Source organism: Mauremys mutica, chromosome 1 (genome assembly GCF_020497125.1).
Source record: "Mauremys mutica isolate MM-2020 ecotype Southern chromosome 1, ASM2049712v1, whole genome shotgun sequence".
In the NCBI taxonomy this organism is placed as follows: Eukaryota; Metazoa; Chordata; order Testudines; family Geoemydidae; genus Mauremys; species Mauremys mutica.
The window spans coordinates 178,998,175-179,019,698 of record NC_059072.1 but is presented as its reverse complement, the minus strand read 5'-3'; the positions used below and the strand labels follow the sequence as shown (position 1 = coordinate 179,019,698).

Genomic DNA, 21,524 nt, shown 5'->3' with positions numbered 1-21,524 from the left:
TTACCAGCCAGACACCCAGGAAAGAATTTTCTGTAGTACCTCAATCCCATCCTCTCTAGTGTCCCATCACAGGCCATTGGGCGTATTTACCACTAGTAGTCAAAGATCAATTAATTGCCAAAATTAGGCTATCCCATCATACCATCCCTTCCATAAACTTATCAAGCTTAGTCCTGAAGCCAGATATGTCTTTTGTCCACTGCTCCGCTTGGAAGGCTGTTCCAGAACTTCACTCCTCTAATGGTTAGAAACCTTTGTCTAATTTCAAGTCTAAACTTCCTCATGGCCAGTTTATATCCATTTCTTCTTGTGTCCACATTGGTACTGAGCTTAAATAATTCCTCTCTCTCCCTAATATTTATCCCTCTGATACATTTATAGAGAGCAATCATATCTCCCCTCAGCCTTCTTTTGGTTAGGCTAAACAAGTCAAGCTCCTTCAGTCTCCTTTCATAAGACAGGTTTTCCATTCCTCGGATCATCCTAGTAGCCCTTCTCTGTACCTGTTCCAGTTTGAATTCATCCTTCTTAAACATGGGAGACCAGAACTCTACAGTATTCCAGATGATGCCTTGTATAACGGTACTAATACCTCCTTATCTCTACTGGAAATACCTCGCCTGATGTATCCCAAGACCGCATTAGCTTTTTTCACAGCCATATCACATTGGCGGCTCATAGTCATCCTGTGATCAACCAATATTCCAAGATCTTTCTCCTCCTCTGTTACTTCCAAGTGATACATCCCCACTTTATAACCAAAATTCTTATTAATCCCTAAATGCATGACCTTACACTTTTCATTATTAAATTTCATCCTATTACTATTATTCCAGTTTACAAGGTCATCCAGATCTTCCTGTAGGATATCCCGGTCCCTCTCTGTATTGGCAATACCTCCCAGCTTCATGTCCTCCACATACTTTATTAGCACATTCCCACTTTTTGTGCCAAGGTCAGTAATAAGAAGATTAAATAAGATTGGTTCCAAAACCGATCCCTGAGGAACTCCATTAGTAATCTCCTTCCTGCCTGACAGTTCACCTTTCAGTATGACCCGTTGTGGCAGGGCCGGCTCCAGACCCCAGCGCGCCAAGTGCACGCTTGGGGCGGCGTCCCGCGGGAGGGCGGCAGGCGGCTCCGGGGGACCTCCCGCAGGCACGCCTGTGGAGGGTCTGCTGGTCCCGCGGCTCCGGTGGAGCATCCGCAGGCATGCCTGCGGGAGGTCCACCGGAGCCGCGGGACCAGCGGACCCTCCGCAGGGCACGTCTGCGGGAGGTCCCCCGGAGCCGCGGGACCGGCGACCGCCAGAGCGCCCCCCCACGGCGTCCCGCCCTGCTTGGGGCGGCCAAAATCCTAGAGCCGCCCCTGCGTTGTGGTCTCCCCTTTAACCAGTTCCTTATCCACCTTTCAGTTTTCATATTGATCCCCATCTTTTCCAATTTAGCTAATAATTCCCCATGTGGAACCATATCAAATGCCTTACTGAAATCGAGGTAAATTAGATCCACTGCATTTCCTTTGTCTAAAAAATCTGTTACTTTCTCAGAGAAGGAGATCAGATTGGTTTGGCATGATCTATCTTTTGTAAAACCATGATGTATTTTGTCCCCGTTACCATTGACCTCGATGTCCTTAACTACTTTCTCCTTCAGAAATTTTTCCAAGACCTTGCATACTACAGATGTCAAACTAAGGAGCTGTAGTTACCCGGATTACTTTTTTTCCCCTTTCTTAAAAATAGGAACTATGTTAGTAATTCTCCAGTCATATGGTACAACCCCTGAGTTTACAGATTCATTACAATTTCTTGCTAATGGGCTTGCAATTTCATGTGCCAGTTCCTTTAATATTCTTGGACGAAGATTATCCCCCGATTTCGTCCCATTAAGCTGTTCGAGTTTGGCTTCTGCCTCGGATGTGGTAATATCTACCTCCATATCCTCATTCCCATTTGTCATCTTACCATTATCCCTAAGCTCCTCATTAGCCTCATTAAAGACTGAGGCAAAGTATTTGTTTAGATATTGGGCCATGCCTAAATTACCTTTAACCTCCACTCCATCCCCAGTGTTTAGCGGTCCCACTCCCTTCTTTGTTTTCTTCTTCTTTATATGGCTATAGAACCTTTTACTATTGGATTTAATTCCCTTTGCAAGGTCCAACTCTACATGGCTTTTGGCCTTTCTCACTTTATCCCTACATGTTCTGACCTCAATAAGGGAGCTTTCCTTGCTAATCCCTCCCATCTTCCACTCCTTGTAGGCTTTCTGCTTTTTCTTAATAACCTCTCTGAGATGCTTGCTCATCCAGCTTGGTCTACAGCTCCTGCCTATGAGTTTTTTCCTCTTTCTTGGGATTCAGGCTTCTGATAGTTTCTGCACCCTTGACTTGTAATAAATCCAGGCCTCCTCTGCCTTTAGATTCACAAGTTCTTCAGTCCAATCCACTTCCCCAACTAATTTCCTTAATTTTTAAAGTGAGCCCTTTTGAAATCAAAAACTCTAATCACAGATCTATTTTTGTTTATCCTTCCATGTAGTTTGAACTGAATTAGCTCATGATCGCTCGAACCAAGGTTGTCCCCTACAACCATTTCTTCTATGAGGTCCTCACTACTCACCAAAATCAAATCTAAAATGGCATCCCCCTTGTTGGTTCAGCAACTACTTGGTGAAGGAATCCATTATCTATCGCATCCAGGAAAATCTAAGCCCTATTTTTACTACTAGCACTTGTCCTCCAGTCTGTATCTGGAAAGTTGAAGTCTCCCATGATTACACAATTCCCATTAGTATTTACTTCATTAAAAACATTAAAGAGGTCTCTATCCATATCGTATCCCGGCGGTCTATAGCACACCCCAAGCACTATCACAGGGGAGGCTCTAGTAGCTTTCTTCTCCAGTGTGATTTTTTTCCCAGACAGACCCTGTCTTATCCATTCCATTCCATCTTATTTCTTTACAGTCTACCTCATCATTGATATTCAATGCTACTCCACCACTTTTGCCTTTATTTCTATCTTTGCTAAACAGCACATACCCTTCAATACCTGTACTCCAGTCGTGAGTACTATTCAGCTATGTTTCTGGTATCCCTATAATATCTGGTTTCACTTCCTGCACCTGTAGCTCTAGTTCCTCCTCGCATTAGTGTACAAACATCTTAATTTTTATTGTTCATCTTCTCTCACATTCTTTACCCCATTAGGCACAGACATTCTACCGCCAGTATCACCTATTAGACTGATATCTACACTACCCTTCCTCCTTATGTCCATTCTCCTACCCACAGCTATATCTTTTCTTTCTTCATTTTCTTCCCTCTCAATGTTAAAATCCAGCGTGGAGATTACCTGGTCGTTTCCCAACCATCTCCCCCAAATTCCTAGTTTAAAACTCTCTTAATCAGTTATGCGAGCCTCCATCCTAGAAGTCTATTTCCCTCCTTACTCAGGTGAAGTCCATCCCAAGAGAACAGTCCTCTGTCCATGAATGCCTCCCAGTGGCCATACATCCCAAAGCCCTCCTTATTGCACCACCGCCCGAGCCATCTGTTGATCATCATAATCTTGTCACACCTATGTTGCCCTTCTCTAGGAACAGGCAGAATTCCACTGAAGATCACCTGAGCTTCGATTTCCTTAAGCGGCTTCCCCATTCGGGGATACATTTCAGTGAGAATCTAGCCATATCATTTGTTCCCACATGAAGGACAATCAGTAGATTCTTTCCCTCTCCTGTTAGGATCCTCTCTAGATCCTTAGAGGAAAGGAAGGTGATCAGGAACAGTAAGCATGGATTCACCAAGGGCAAGTCATGCCTGACTAACCTAATTGCCTTCTATGATGAGATAACTGGCTCTGTGGATAAGGGGAAAGCAGTGGATGTGTTATACCTTGACTTTAGCAAAGCTTTTGATATGGTCTCCCACAGTATTCTTGCCAGCAAGTTAAAGAAGTATGGTCTGGATGAATTGACTAGAAAGCTGGCTAGATCATCGGGCTCAGTGGGTAGTGATCAATGGCTCCATGTCTGGTTGGCAGCCAGTATCGGGCAGAGTGCCCCAAGGGTCAGTCTTGGGGTCGGTTTTGTTCAATATCTTCATTAATGATCTGGAGGATGGTGTGGACTGCACCCTCAGCAAATTTGCAGATGACACTAAACTGGCAGGAGTGGTAAATATGCTGGAGGGTAGGAATAGGATTGGGCCAAAAGAAGTCTGAGTTTCAACAAGTACAGAGTCCTGCACTTAGGACGGAAGAATCCCATGCACTCGCCCCAACTCAGGGATAAAGAGAGAAGATGGACGGGAGGAAGAGTCATAGAGGGAGAGACCCTCCTCAGCCTGGGGAAGAGGAGTGGGGAGAGAAAAGAGACACAAGGGAGATCTGTCTGAGCTCATGTAGATTGGGGTGGAGAAGAGGCATTTGGAGAGCTCCTCCCCTCACCTCAAGAGGGATTTTGTTATTTCAGGCCCCAAGTATAAAGTCTCACATCGGGTTGAAAATGTGATTCATGCACCTTTAAAACACTTAGCTTCTCCCAGTTTCCTGGACACATCTTAAAATCATCACCATCTTGGAATCCTAACTCCTCCCATAATAATAGCACCAGCCTTGTCTCCCGGGCTGGTGCAAAGTTGTAGAGCCTGAGGAACCCTTTTAATCCCAAGGGAGCAATCAAAAATAACTTTCCTCCCTGAGATTTAAGATTTAAAAATACAGAAATCAATTTAAATAGCAAGAACTCGCATTTCTGCCATCTCAGCTCTCTGATTTATATCAGTGAACACTTGCTTCAGCCTTCTTCGTAAGATTTCTAAATCCTCTGGCTTATCTGCCATCACTCATCGAAACTCTTCCTCTTCTGTCCCCTTCTCCAGTACTGTTCAAATGTCCTAATTGGCTACTCTTTCTTCTACCTTGACTGCTTTTGTCATTGTCATTCTCTTTGAGTTCTTGCTGGTATTTTCTCTTTGAACCTTACATATTAACTTACAGATCTTTCAACATTATGAGAAATGCTATATGCTATTAATATAGAGAATTAAAATTTATAACAAAAACACCACAATGGGCAGTTTGAGGGTTTGGTTTTATTTGTTTCACACAGGAGCTTATCTTCTCCCATTAGGGGATCTCATTGCATCCAATATAGCATGAATGTACTTGCAAAACAGAGTATTTTAATTTCCTGTAGTATTTTAGATATCAGTCCTTTCCTGTGAAAACTGTCCTGTAATTTCTAACAGTTCTGGACGTGTGGCCAAGAACAATGAATAATGACTGTTCTAATACTTTTCCATTTGAATAGTTTTGTATATGATATTTTCTTAGCTTTCTTTTGTGGTTGGTAGATGATGGCCACTGCTTGCTACTTCCACTTTCTGGGCAGAAGTCATAACTCACAGGATTCACTGTGGGAGAGATGCCTAATTTAACCTGTTTACCTATAATTTTGATTTCTTGTAATATGGCTACACTGCTTTGGATAGATCTTATGATTCCTTGAGTTTCATATATATGGTTTAGCATACAATTCTTCTCTTTAACGTTTAATAATAATAATAAGTGGGGCTAACAGGTCATAATTGCAGCAACAAATGGTTGTGCTTTTCTTCATGTTATATTGTAATACTATAAGTCTCTACAGCTCTGGAAGTACTTGTCTGAGGAGGGTATGGTCAGTTAAGTAAATATACCATCAGGAGGAACTTTATTCCAGTTTTTTTTAATGCCTCTATTCTATTGAATTGGACAGACCTATTCCATGAATTTGTTTTTTGTCCCAAGCAGTGGCTTCATCCCAGCAGAAAGCAAAACCAGAGATGTTAGTTCTAACTTTCCCCTTCAGTTGAGTGACTGGAATTTTTCATGTTCAGTCTGTGGAATTTTGGCATCGTTAGATTGGTGAGTAGAGGAGAAACTGAGTTCCCCAAGGGAACTTCACCATGGTTAATTTCTGAAATCTTGGTTGTGCATTGCAATACCCAACCTCTCTGAGAAAGGCATTATATACACTGACATCTCTCTCATTAAAGAGATGGGGAGCAACTCCTCATCTGGTGTAAATTGTCATACTTCCATTAACTTCAATGGAGCTATTACAGTAGGGAATCTACCCCATGGTATTCCGGTATATCTATACACACCAAGCTCTGTGGAGAAAAATTTAGTGGTTAGGAGGAGATTAAACAGTAACAGAAATATATAATCTCTTTAGAAATCCAAGAGAAAACAGTAAGCTAATTTTGGAACTGGAGTGATTTCATTAAAGGAGTTCCCTGTAAACGGACTCAAGGAAAATAAGACTTGGGGCTTTATCCTTAAAGTTGCTGAGTTCCCTCCATTCTCATTGCAGCTTCTACTGGCTTCTCTCAACACCTTGGTGAGGCTGTAGAACACCCTGTGGGCATGACCTCCCAGATCTCCAGAATAATGTTTGCAATTGCTGTTGTTTACCTTGCAAAGTTTAGAGAAATACATAGCAATGCCAAGTATATACGTAGTTTTATCATCAGGCAAAATGTATTCCGGAATGGTTAGTAGTTTCCTTACCAACGGAAGAGATTCTGACCACTCCTCTTCTGGGAAAGATTTAGGTAAGAATTTGTATACATCTAATTTCCAAACAATAAGTTGTATCTAGAACTAGATATACCCTAGAGAACTCTACACGTGACTATTTCTAATATTTTCAGGCAGAATGAAGATAATTCTCTTCTTCTCTAACTAGATTAGTGCTAATATTATGAACTTGGCATCCAAGATCTGAATCTGATATCATATTTTTCTCTCTTGTAATAATCAGTTTAGTTTGTAAACAGTATGAATGTTAATAACTTTTCTCTATATTAATGTATCCTGATTAGTTTTCAGGTGCTTTTTTAGAATTTGAATAAATGAACAGGGCAAATTCCATAATTAAATTATATGTTGAGGGAGAGTGTTTAAAACAGCCCAGTTAAAAACAAAACAAAACAGTGAAGAATGAGGAACTGGCATGTGTCTGATGAAGTGGGTATTCACCCACGAAAGCTTATGCTCCAATACGTCTGTTAGTCTATAAGGTGCCGCAGGACTCTGTCACTTTTTACAGATCCAGACTAACATGGCTATGCCTCTGATACTTGTAAGCCTTATATATCCTCTTGATCTCATTTAAAAATTAAATCTGAAAATAATTAACCATTAATGTAATTGATGTGGTTTTAGTACAGCACATTCTTTTTAAAAAATATATAAAAAAGCAAAAAAAAATTGAAGTTTGAAAAGAGGCTACCATGCATGTGAAATCACACTTATGCTGTTTCTATGTTACGTGCCTGAGATGATCTAGTATGCATTTGAAATGCATTATGTAAATATCACTGAGATGCTATATTTTGCTATGTAATTATGTTTTCAACAGACACATGTCATTTAAATAATGTATATTTTCCCCAGACCCTATGAACTTCAGCTTTCCACCCCTGCTTTTGAGGTGGGAATCAAGGTCATTTTTCCATTAGCTTAAGGTGAAACAAACGAGCTAGTCAGTGGTGCGCCTTGATTAGCCAAAGAAGATGCTGTTAAATGTGATTTCAGTTGCCCAAGACAAAAGCAAATATGTTAGGATATGTCTTCACTATGGGCACTACATTGGCATACAGATAATGGAATAGAGAGTACACTTATAAAGTTTGTGGATGATACCAAGCTGGGAGGGGTTGCAAGTGCTTTGGAGGGTAGGATTAAAATTCAAAATGACTGGAACAAACTGGAGAAATGGTCTGAAGTAAATTGAATTTCATTCTATTTACTTCAGACAAGGACAAATGCAAAATACTTCACAGAGGAAGGAACAATCAGTTGCACACATACAAAATGGGAAATGACTGCCTAGGAAGGAGTACTGTGGAAAGGGATCTGGGGGTCATAGTGGACCACAGGCTAAATATGAGTCAACAGTGTAATGCTGTTACAAAAAAGCGAACATCCTTCTGGGATGTATTAGGAGGAGTGTTGTAAGCAAGACACAAGTAATTCTTCTGTGGCTTTAACTGGGGTATTGTGTCCAGTTCTGGTCGCCACATTTCAGGAAGGATGTGGACAAATTGGAGAGAGTCTAAAGAAGAATGATAAAAATGATTAAAGATCTAGAAAACATGACCTATGAGGGAATAATGAAAAAATTGGGTTTGTTTCTTCTGGAAAAGAGAAGACAGAGGCGACATAACAGTTGTTAGGAGGAGGAGGAAGAAAAATTGTTTTTCTTATCCTCTGAGGATAGGATAAGAAGCAGTGGTCTTAAATTGCAGCAAAGGAGGTTTAGTTTGGACATTAGGAAAAATCTTTCTGGCAGGGTGGTTAAACACTTGAATAAATGGCCCAAGGAGACTGTGGAATCTCCATCATTGGAGATTTTAAAGAGCAGGTTAGACAAACACCCGTCAGGAATGTTTAGATGATGATTTGTCCTGCCACGAGTGCAGGGGACTGGACTAGATGACCTCTTAAGGTCCCTTCCAGTTCTATGAGTATGCTTTCTGTATCAATGGAAGGGATTTTTCTGTCGATGTAGATAATCCACCTCCCGGAGTGGCAATGGCTAGGTTGATGGAAGAATTCTTCCACTGATCTAGCGAATTCTTCCATTGACCTAGCTGGTCTTCACTGGGGGTTAGATCGGTTTAACTACAGCACACAAGAATGTGAATTTTTCAGACCCCTGAGCAACATAGCTAGGCCAGACTAAATATACAATGTAAACCAGGTCTTAGCATTTTGAGTATTGTGTTTATGACCGATTCAGAAAACTTTATTTAGAGGACAAGTAAATGTGACCATCTCTAGAAGCTCCATTACCCAATGGATTGGATTATGCATTCTAGAAGTGTACTAGTCATAAGGAGCTATTTGTCCCTACATTCTATTTAGAGAGAGATCTGCTCATGGACCATGAGATTTGCTGAGTAGTACTGTAGTTCTCTCACTTATTGAAAACTATAAATTTATCTGGCTAATTTACAGATATGGAATTCACACGAGTGTTCAGGTCAGATTAATCCAGTAATCCTGGCTCCCACCCTTACTCTTCATATATTAAAAATAAAAAAGGGGGGGGAGGGGAGAGGAGGAGGTTCTTAGCTGTTAGGCTTCAAGTGCCAGTGCCATCAGTCCAGGTTGGTGAGTGACACATTCACTCATTGAGGCTGCAGCTCTTCTTTGGAAAGAGCAGGGAAAACTGGTTCAAGTAATGCTGCTCCCAATATTAGTCTTAACTTGAAAAATGATGATTGAAGCACCAAACAGGGAGGAAAAGCTTTTACAACCATTACCCCAGTTGGCCTCTGTCAGCAAAAGCTGGATAGGAATGTGTAGATTGTTGTGGTTGATTCACAGAAACCTAATTTACAGGTAAGCTTGCTTACATTGTGCACTTTGGAAAAGACAGCAAGTGTTTCAGGTGAATATAGATTGTTTTACTGAAGTCTCTTGCATCTAACTTGCTCTACAGAGAATCAATGGCTGGCTTACTTTCTTGCATCTTTGAATTAGCAAAACCTTTTCTTACTCTTATTAACTTGCTTAGTTTCTTTTCAGATTTCTCACCCATGCTGCTGTCTGAGCTTTCTAGCTTTCATCCTACAAGGTTAATTAGCTGTGTCAATTCACCACCTCAGATGCATATTTGACACATTCCAAGAAAGATTATACTGTTGCTATGGTGGCTTTTTGCTGAGAGGTTTCTGACACTTAGTATTTGTTGGATTCCATTGTTTCTTTGCTTAGCTTCCAATGCTGAAGAAAAAATGGGCTTTACTCATTTAATGTTTTTTCAGAAGTGTGTTAAGAAATGTGTGAGATTATCCACATATTGCTGTACAGTCCTTTTACATTTGAGGAGACTTGGATTGGTATTTTAGAGAATAATCGTTCTTAAACTTCCAACCGATTGAGCCCTGAAAATCTTCAGATATCTGCTTTATCCTTGTTTGCAGATTGGGACTGGATGCTGTGTTCTACTGATTGAACTCCCCTTCTGTGTTGCTTTGTTTGATTTGCAAGCTCTTGTTGTATCTGCCTTTATGCTTGGCAGCCTTGGTGGTGGTGGTTTTTTTAATCATAAAAGTGCTTTACAAACATTTAACTAATTAGTAAAGTCTTCAGTTTTTCTGTGAGCAAGATATGTGGGTATTGTCATCACACTTTACAGATGGGGAAACTGAGGCAGAATTTAAATGACTTGCTTAAGGCTATGCAGGGAAGGAGTGTTGTGATTAGAACAGGGGACTCCATGCATTTGGGCTATGGTCAGCTCTAAGCCTTGATCCTGGGAGGTGCATCTAAGACAGAGGTAATCAATTTTTGTCAAGATCCAAATTTCTTGGTCGAGGTACAGTCAGGGTCCAGACTGCAGAATAAAATAATAACAATAATGATTATGATAAGTAAATAGAAAGATTTCCAGTCCATTCAGAAGTGTCTGGTGGTCCGGATTTGGCCCACAATGCACTTTGAGTACCCCAATCTTTTGACTCATGAAGCCATTGGTGCATTAAAAAAAAAAAAAAAAAAACTACCCAAAAAAGTTTTGCTTTGAAACTGGGAAATATTTGTCCTGTGATGCTGTCAGCCTGTGTTGCAGTGCGATAATTCATGAGAAGACAGTGATTTAAATTTGATTGCTAAAAACTCATCAGACACAGTCTGGCAATGGCTCTGTGTTGTAATTTGTCAGTGTTGGAGGACTGGAGTAATAAGTGCACCACAATCTGCATTATTTCCAAAAAGGAATTTACTGTTGGTTGTCAAAAACTGGCTGCACCACAAGTGGGGCAGAATTTATCTGGGCTTACCCAAAGAAGGGCAGCTCTGCTTTGTGGTTGGGGGTCGGGGGAAGAGGAGGAAGGTGAGAAACTGCTGCAAAAGATGCTTTGCAGCAATGACTCCCGCCCCCCCCCCCGCCCCCGGAATGTGCATAAAGGTACGAAACCTGGGTGGGGCAAGTCTCTATGTCCAAGCAGCGAGGAAGCCAGGAACAGGCTGGGCAGAACAGAAACAGGCTGGGGCTCTAAGGCTTGCTGCAGGACCATGTGGAAGCAGCATGGCTCCAGAAAAGCAGCAGACAGCATTGGAAACAGCATGGTTCCAGGGGCACAGAGAAGAAGGGGGCTGTTACCCCTCCTGGCGGGAGGGGAGGAGGCAGCCAAGCAAATGGCTGGCGCCTCCTTGTGGCAGATGTCAGTGCAGGTCCTCCATAAGGAGGGCAGCCAGTGACCAGATAAATGGCCTGATAAAGGACTTAAAAGGAGGTACTGGATAAAGGAACAGAATGGGGAAGGGAGACTCCTATGAGGGGGAGGGGGACACCTCCCCCCCCATTCTTATAGCCCTCCTTACCCCTCTTATGAGGCTGGTGGATGGTAAGGTCCAAGCCATGGGTCAGCTGGGGGACCTGGATGGAAACAAAACAAAATGGTGTTGGGCTTTTTCTGTGATCCGGTTTACTTCTGATGTTCGTGCGTACTCTTTTTGTGCCAGTCCAAGAAAGCACTTAGATTTATGATCATGCAGGTGGATAGATAGCATGAGTTGAACACAATGACTTGAGAGGTAGGAGGGGGATTATTTTCATGAGGTTGACTTGCTTTAAGCAACAGCTGAGTTTTTTGTTGTGCGGTTCTGAAGGGGATCATGGCTAGATGGGGCAGAGGCTCACTGAGGCAATCTTGTACTAAGATGGGGTCTGTACTGTGGAAAAACTTGAGAACCCCTGCCCTAAGGAAATGGGGTGCTTTCAGGGAGACCTACTTATAATAACTTCTTCTCCACAGACTCCTAACTACAAGAAGAAATTCAGATAGGTGCTCTAAGACATTATGATAATAAAACAGAATCTCTTTTTATAAAAAGAGATTCTATTATCTTTGGCTTCTTTTATAGAGTTATAACCAAGGAACATGTCAAATGCCTTTGGGAGGGAAGCCCTTTGATAGGAAAAAAAATTAAACAGGGAATTTCTTTCATGATTTATAGTCATTTAAATGATGTGTTGTCCCAGTTTCTCATGAGGAGACCACTGGTCAATGATTTATTCTTTAACGCAAAGACCTCCCAGGCAACCTGAAGTACCTGAAATATTGAACAGCATTTATTTATAAGGTGCAATGATCATGAAAAGCCAGCCCTAGTTGTTAGCTGTTGGGTGACAGATTTAGTTTGTTTGCATGGAGATATAAAAATCTCCCTCCTGTTGGTGTTCTAGTAAAGAACACAACGAGGTACCAATACCGGGCCTTATTCTGGTCTCATGCTAAGTTTACACTAGTGCAATTTAATTGACTTCTAATGAGGAAGTGATGCACTGTAGTAGAGATCAAAAGTACGTAGAGCCTGAGGCCTAGACGTCATAAGATACAAATGAGCCTGTTAACATTTTTTAAAAACACTTTGACAGAAATAAAAACTATAGAAGAAATCCCCTGGGGTATGAATGTACCAAAAGTACAGCCACAAAAAGCCACCTCCTGGCGGAACTGCAAAAGGGGCTGCAGTTTAGGATTAGTGAAGAGGTAAAAGTTAAAACTAGATCTTGTTAAGCACCTGCTCATTATGCTTCTGCCCTATTTCTTGTGAATGTCCCCTACATTCCATTCTCTGTTCTTTGCCCATTTCCCTTGCATGTTTTCCATTTAATTCTGGAGTTTAAATCTCTCACGTGTGTAAGTTTCATTGCCTTGCTTCTTTGTTCAACTTAGAAGCAACTCTTTTTGTCTTTTGCATAGCTTTTCTTCTATACACACGCAGATGCGCGCGCACACACACACACTTTTAAATTTCCAAGCCTTTCCAGTTTCTCGGTGAGCTGCTCTTGCTGGGTGAGCTGCTGGATAAATCTTTGTTACGTTTTTCTGTTTTATTCCACTGTTGATTTTATAGCAGTTGGAATTTATTATCTATAAATTATAAGGAGCACATAAGAATGTGAAAATATTAAAGCAGCCCTCCCCTTCAAATAAGTACAAAGTTACTTATCTTCTATGCTTTGTCTTCTATTAAAAAGCATAAGAGAGTCTGAGGCTGTGGTGCTTTCAAGCACCTACAGGCAGCTTTGGTACCTTTTCTGAACAAGACCAATCAGATTCAAAGGTATTCTGTGCAAAGATAACAGGGCTCTGCTCAGTTTCTGAAGGTGAGTGGTTTAATCATTCAAAGGGAATAGTGGTGATTTGTTGTTTTTCTTCCATTCTTGGCACGGTCTTGTCCACTTGTCCTCCTATGGGGTTTCTTCTCCTTTAGCTTGCATTGGAGGGGAGTGACAATATGGGACCTTTGGGAGTAGCTTGGAGACTATCCTCCTACAGACTTCTCTGCTCCCAAAGCAGCAAAAAGCTGGACTGAAACTCCTGCCTACTTTTCAGGGCTGTCTCTCTTAGAAACAAAAAGATAAATTCCTAACTCCAGCAATGTTGCCTATCTGGAGTCTTCAATCTGTACAGGTACCTCTTGCCTAAATCTTCAGTTCTCTTGGCTCTTTGTTTCTCTTTGTAGTACCTATGTATTCTTCTCCTCTTGCTACCTCTTAGCATAATAGGCAGGCCTGACCAGAACAAGACCAGAACAAGCCCAGGTTCTGTGCTAGCTTCACTGCTTACTGTAACCCTTACATGAGGGCAAATTATGGCTGCTGGTCTGCTCTATGTTAGAATACCCATGGGCAGATCAAATCCTATGACAGAGTAGCAGCAGAGGGAGAAAACAGCACTGCCACCAGGAGCAGATCCAGCATTGCCACTGACTTCAAAGGAAATGCATTGTGGATCACATTAATTCTCCTTTGCCTCTCAGGAGGAGATCTGCAGGGCAGACACTGATTATCAGTAAATATTTTCTCAAAACACTAACCTGGATGTCCAAGCCATGACACATGCCATCTATAACAGAAAGATGCTTTGAGCAATGGGGACCACCTTTTCATAGATACATGTATTCTGGACCACAGTGAGAGATTATGCCATACTCTATCAAAGAAACTGAGGAACCATCTGATCAGCATCCTATACAGCAAACAGGAAAACATCAGAAAAGAGCTCTCCAACCTGGAGACTCTCATTAATAACCAAACTTCCATACAAATGGACTTCACTAAAATAAGACAGGAGATCTACATTACACATTTCACCTTTCTACTGTAAGCTGTCTAAAAACCTACCTGTCACATGGGGCCACAACAGTGGTACCCCTAACCCACCCAGCAATATCGTCAATCTATCCAACCACACACCCAGCCCAGCAGAAGAGTCTGTCCTATCTCAGGGACTCTCTTTCTGCCCTGCCACCCCCACAACCATGATACAGTTCTGCGGCGATCTGGAAGCCTACTTTTGCCGTCTCCGACTCAAAGAATACTTTCAAGATAACACTGAACAGCGCAGTGATACACAGATACCCTCCCACCAACAGCAGCAGCAGCAGAACAACTCCAAATGGACTCCTTCTGAGAGTCAAAACGACAGTCTGGACCTATACATAGAATACTTCCACCAATGTGCACAGGCAGAAATTCTGGAAAAACAACATTGCTTGCCTCATAACCTAAGTCGTGCAGAACGCAATGCCATCCACAGCCTCAGAAACCACCCTGACATTATAATCAAAGAGGCTGATAAAGGAGGTGCTGTTGTCGTCATGAACATGTCTGACTACCAAAAGGAGGCCACCAGACAACTCTCCAATATCAAATTCTACAGGCCACTTCCCTCAGATCCCACTGAGGAATACACTAAGAAACTGCACCACGTACTCAGAACATTCCCTACACTAACACGGGAACAAATCAACATACCCTTAGAGCCCTGACCAGAGTTATTCTATCTACTAGCCAAGATCCATAAACCCAGAAATCCTGGACGCCCCATCATCTCAGGCATTGGCACTCTCACTGAAGGACTGCCTGGATATGTGGACTCTCTACTCAGACCCTACGCCACCAGCACTCCCAGCTATCTCCGTGACACCACTGATTTCCTGAGAAAACTACAATGCATTGGTGATCTTCAATAAAACACCATCCTAGCCACCATGGATGTGGAGGCTCTCTACACAAACATCCCACACACAGATGGAATACAAGCTGTCAGGAACAGTATCCCTGATGATGCCACAGCACAACTGGTTGCTGAGCTCTGTGACTTTATCCTCACACACAACTATTTCAAATTTGATGACATAATATACCTCCGGACCAGTGGCACCAGTATGGGCACCCGCACGGCCCCACAATATGCCAACATTTTTATGGCTGACCTGGAACAACGCTTCCTCAGCTCCCGTCCATTCATGCCCCTTCTCTACCTACGCTACATTGATGACATCGTCATCATCTGGACTCATCTGGACTCATGGGAAATTCCACCACAATTTCAACAGCTTTCACCCCACCATCAACCTCAGCCTGGACCAATCTAAATGGGAGGTCCACTTCCTAGACAACACAGTGCAAATAAGAGATGGTCATGTTAACACCACCCTATGCCGAAAACCCATTGACCGCTATGCCTACCTTCGTGCCTCCAGCTTCCATCCCGGACACACCACACGATCCATTGTCTACAGCCAAGCACTGAGGTACAACCGCATCTGCTCCAACCCCTCAGACAGAGACCAACACCTACCAGATCTTCACCAAGAAGTCTCAAAACTATGATACTCGCATGAGGAAATAAGGAAACAGATCAGTAGAGCCAGACGTGTACCGAGAAGCCTCCTACTGCAAGACAAGCCCAAGAAAGAAACCAACAGAACTCCACTGGCCATCACATACAGTCCCCAGCTAAAACCTCTCCAATGCATCATCAGGGATCTACAACCCATCCTGGACAACGATCCCTCACTTTCACAGGCCTTGGGTGGCAGGCCAGTCCTCGCCCACAGACAACCCACCAACCTTAAGCATATTCTCACCAGTAACTGCACACTGCACCATAGTAACTCCAACTCAGGAACCAATCCATGCAACAAACCTCGATGCCAACTCTGCCCACATATTTACGCCAGCGACACCATCATAGGACCTAACCAGATCAGCCACACCATCACCGGTTCATTCACCTGCACGTCCACCAATGTAATATATGCCATCATATGCCAGCAATGCCCCTCTGCTATGTACATCAGCCAAACTGGACAGTCCCTACGGAAAAGGATAAATGGACACAAATCAGATATTAGGAAGGGCAATATACAAAAACCTGTAGGAAAACACTTCAATCTCCCTGGACATACAATAGCAGATTTAAAGGCAGGCATCCTGCAGCAAAAAAACTTCAGGACCAGACTTCAAAGAGAAACTGCTGAGCTTCAGTTCATCTGCAAATTTGACACCATCAGCTCAGGATTAAACACAGACTGCGAATGGCTAGCCAACTACAAAAGCAGTTTCTCCTCCCTGGTGTTCACACCTCAACTGCTAGAAGAGGGCCTCATCCTCCCTGATTGAACTAACCTCGTTATCTCTAGCCTGATTCTTGCTTGCATATATATACCTGCTCCTGGAAATTTCCACTACATGCATCCGACGAAGTGGGTATTCACCCACGAAAGCTAATGCTCCAATACATCTGTTAGTCTATAAGGTGCCACAGGACTCTTTGCTGCTTTTAAGTATTATGGTGTCATTACAGGTTAAAGTTCCCTTCTCTGGGGACTTTGCTTTTGTAGGAATGGCAAGCTTGGATGTGATATATAAAGGAAAACTTTGTTACCTGATCATCTTCTTTCTTTCAGTAGCCAGGCTTCCTATTCCTACCCACCCTTGTAGGAAAAGTGGAAGTTCAGTAATGGTGAGTTCCGTGGAAGGATATTTCAGGAAAATGTAACTCTTGAGTAAAACTTATTATTCTTTGTCCTGAGTACTGTGTTCAATGTTACAGCTTTGGAAACTCTTTTAAAGGTGGGGGGAGAGGTTTTCCAGAGAGGGGAGGAATTAGTCCATATGGTGATGGACAAATAAGAATTTGCCTTCTGTGCAGCCCAAGGACAAGGAAATCATGAGCCTGGAGCAATAAAGGGAAAAAAATGTTACCTCATGATTTTCCTTCCTTATTATATATTAAGAGATCTTGGGGAATTTTTCTCCCAGTTTTAGGATTTTCACTGAAGAGGTGGGTATCTGAAAGTGGAACCAAAATATTGTCTGCATATTGCCCATAACTTCACTGTTTTCATCAGAACTCTTGCAGCATTAAATCTTGGTTTCAAAAGCTTGTGCTATTCGTAGATCTCAATGGAAAAGTTTTATGATGGAATACATTCTACCTTAGAATTCTGGTAGAAGAACACCATGTATTTTCTGTGTGCTGGCAAAACGTATACAGGAAATGTGAGAAGGAAATGATAAATTTTCAGTCTAACATCAGTTTGATTAATCCTTTGCCTGAAAATGTCAGTGTTTTTTGGGGTATGCATATAGTATATTTTAAAATGTTTGGATTATAAAGACCTTTCTTCTACTACCTGTAGGTATCTGGCTGTGTTGTACAGATTTTTAATTTAAAATTATACTGGACGATAGTAAGAGGTTTTGCGCATGATGTACAGGGCAGAGGTACATTGTTTCAATTTATGGTGAACAGAATTGCTCATCTCAATGCCTTCCACACAAATTTGTGCCATGTGATCTGACTATTCAATTAAACTTGGAGGCTTTCCAGACCCTCCTGTCTTTCTGCTGTATTCTTTGCTTCCATCATGTTTTACTTATTAATATGTATGCTAAGAGCCTCAGACCACACAGCAGTGATGTGTTTATTTCCTTTGAGATGTAGTTTCCAACATTGGCTGATTGTAGTTTTTCTTCAATAAAACAGATTTACTTCTCTCTTTAAAAAAGTTTAACTCATTCCCAGAAGCTCACGGTGTATTGTTCCTCTTGGTGGTGTAAATATTGATAGAGTTCTAGATCCTAAAAATCTCTAACTAGGTGACAGCATTTTAGCAAGTTTTGCCGTCTCATCTGTTAGGCCTTGTCTACACTACAGGAAAAAGTCGATCTAAGCTACGCAATTTGAGTTACGTGAATAGTGTAACTCAAGTTGATGTAGCTTAGCTCTCCCGTCGACTCCTCTTACTCTTCTTGATCCAGTGGAACCCAGGAGTCGATGGGAGAGCAGTCTGTGGTCGCTTTAGCAGGTCTTCACTAGACCTGCTAAATCGACCGCTGATGCATCAATCACTGCACATCGATCCCCGGGTAAGTGTAGACAAGCCCTTGGTTTCGCCCCCTCCCCCCCCCTCACCTCTGCTTACTTATTGTTAGATGGTCAGTTTTAAAAAAATATGTTGTTTATGGGAAGTTGGCCAGATATTCCTTGAAATTACTTACACTTCTGTAATGTTCATGTGTGTGAGTGGTCCTCTGGGAGGAAATTGGGGTGATTTCTCCTCAAAGACTTGTGGGTTAACTTATCTACCTGAACATAGGTATTATAGACTTAAGGTTGGAAGAGTGTTTCTGTAAGAGGTTAGCTTTGTGGGATAAACTTCTTTCTACTTCAAAATATTTTGTGTAGTCCTTCCCTAGAGGAGCATATAGGTCCCAATTCAACAGTCAGATTCACATGGGTGAGCCCTGACACACAGGTTTTGAGGCTCACAGATTTCTATGAGATTCAGTGCGGGCACAAAGGTCTGGCCATGTGAATCTGATTGCAGTGTCAGAGACTTGTTTTTGAAAGTTTGAGATTAATGGGGCAAGTTTTATGTTTAGGTGCACAAGACTTTGGAAAGCTCTCAAAAGCCAGCCTTTTCTGTCCACTCCCAAAGCTGCATGACTCATGTAAAAACTTGAAGCTTATATTATTCATTAATCTTATATGAGAGCTAGTGCATAGGGATATTTTACTAACTGATAGTAGCATGCACAAATATTTTTAATTATTAGAAGTTACCTCTGCCTGTGTGTGTTAACTTCCATTCCACCTAATCCAAGGTTTTGTGTAGAGTAAAATACTGCTAGCCCTTTTCATTTTGGGGAGGAGGCTTCCAAGTATAAACAGATTGCTAGACTTCTTGGTCTGTTGCTCTGATTTTTTTCCCATAGGAGTTTGCCAAGGAAAGCTTGTGCATGCACACCTATTCCGCACAGAGAGGAACATAAGTAAAATTCCGTCTCAGGTGACAACAATACTCTGATGCTCTGATCCCTATATGTAGACTGGATGGGGTGCCACTGGCTACCTGGTATGTCACAGAGTTGTAGGGTTTCTGACCGCTGAAAGAAGGGTGCAAAAGGAAGTTACAGTGGGCTTTCCAGTCCTTTTATTGAGAGAGTAAATAGGACACATTGGGGTATCCAGTCTATAGTGCAATGATGGACGAGATAAGATTCAGTCACTGAACCAAATGGGAAGTTACATATCTGTAATTTGTAGTAAGAGGGTTGCCTTGAAGATGCCTGAGTCCCCAATTTATGGTTGCAGGATAGGTAGGTGGTGACTTGTTATTAAACGATAATAAATGAAGATCTCAGTGGTCTGAAACTCATGCTGGAATATAGTAATTACCATACCAGATCAGAGCTGTGCTCCATCTATTCCAGTATCCTGCCTTTTGGAGTAAGGTAGGCAGACTTTACTAGGATCTGCAGCCTGAAATGGAGAGGAATAAGACCTCTATCTCCAGTAATTACTGAGATATATTGACTGTACAAATGTTAGTCAAGTAAAGGGGTCACTTGATTAATAAATTGAGAAATGCCACTTGTAACCACATTATGGTTCTCTGTCCGCACCAAAAATTGGATACCAATAAAATGGACCAATGTAGTTTATTAGTTATAAAACCATTTGGGCACAGTCCTTGACCAACTAAAGTGAATCCAAAACTCCTTTTTCGCTTCAGATGCTGGATTGGAAGCTATATGAACCAAACTGCTAGGATGAAGCTTAGTATTGTCTTATATTTTTTTTAAAAGCTTCTCTTAGCAATATCGTCAAATGCATAAAATTAAACAACAAAATATTTCTGATGAGAAAGTTAAACAATTTTCTACTTTATGCAACAGGTGCTGTTGAGACTTAATTGTTTACTGCAGCCACCCCCCCTCCCCAGGCTTCAGCACTGGAAGTATGGGTCAAGATTTTAAAAAATATTTGTGATCAGTATGGATAAAAATTGTTGTTGGGCTTTTTTTCATCAAAAAGATCAGCTTTTTGTTTAGATACTTAAAAAAGAAACCTGTTTCAAATTAAACATGAAATTGACTGCCTGTGTTAAGGTCTAAACACGGTGTCATCTATTAAATTAATTAAAACAAATTATTAAGCAGTATATGTTTTTGGCCCAAATTTTAAAGAAAGTCAAATCACTGCACTGGTGGAAGTAACTGGGTAAGCACCTAGAACCAGAGTTTGTTGAAGTTCTAAATCCCCTTTTGACATCAGTAGTCTCTTTTGCAGGTACAGAGAGAATATTTTCTTTGTTTCAGTTTGTTCAGCTAACTCAGTTCAAGGATTAGTTCATTCAAAGTTGAGAAACCAAGGGGGAGCTGAAAAAGCAGGAAAGCTTGTCTTTTTCTTCCAACCTATGAATTATGTGTGAGAGGATGGAGAGCTGCTACTTCTAAAAGCTTGAAGGACATGGTGACCAGAAATAATCAGTTTAGTTGACTATCTACAGATTATATTTACTTTTGTTTAATAAATCAGTTAGCTTTAAATGCAAAACATGTTTTAATAAAGTTACTTTTTTCCTTATGTATCTGGCAAATGTATGGTTTTTTTATTTTATTTAACCAATAGGAAAAGACCAGGGCTGTTCATCCATTTTTAATTGCATTCTAATTTCCATCCAGATAAAGCTTGATGCAAATCATGAGTAAAAAATTAATCATCTAGTAATGAAGAAATGCATCTTTTGCCATTGTATAACATAGAAAAGTAAAAATTAAGAGTCTAAATAAGTGTGTTAAACTCTATATTTGCATAAATAAATGTTTATGGATCTAATCGACTCTTCTTGTTAGCAATGAGAAGCACCAAATGTAGGGCAAAACCTATACGAAATTGAGTGGCAAAACAGTATGTTTTAACCAGCCAATGAGAACCAACCTTTTTTTAGGAAAATAACTGAAATTAAAACAAACTGTACAAGTCGTTTGAGCTGAGGCTTGTGAGATCTTTGTTTCTTTAGGAGTCTTTCTGCTCCTGCATATTCCCACTTCAAGTTCTCCTCCTCAGTCAGTGATGACATACTGTGCTCTTCTTCACACAAGCTAACCGAGATGTCACAAACAGAATATTATGATTTCTGGTGGGAAATCAGGAACAGAAAAGCTTAGAAGTAAGAGAAAAGGATTTTTGTTCCAAATGCAGTTAGTAATAAAGCTATGGGGAAATGAAAGATCCCTGCATAGTTTGTTTTCTGATTTTACGTTTAGATAGAATTTCTTCCAGAAAAATGAGTGTATTTTTAATGAACTTTTTTTCAGTCTGTTGGTGGATGCAATTTATGCCTGCAAAATTAATTGCTTGTGCCTC

General features: G+C 41.3%; 1 protein-coding gene across 8 annotated transcripts in view; it reads left to right on the top strand.

Moving 5' to 3' along the window:
* HTR1F (5-hydroxytryptamine receptor 1F) overlaps window positions 1-21,524 on the top strand; it is a 206,986-nt gene that overhangs the window by 47,503 nt on the left and 137,959 nt on the right. Inside the window, exon 1 of one of the 8 annotated variants that reach the window (XM_045002065.1) lies at window positions 8,928-9,040. The exons of the other annotated variants lie outside the window; for them this stretch is intronic. The gene's annotated coding sequence lies outside the window, so the exon portion shown is untranslated. Of the gene's footprint in view, window positions 1-8,927; window positions 9,041-21,524 lie in introns of those variants that run through there. 8 annotated transcript variants of the gene reach the window in all.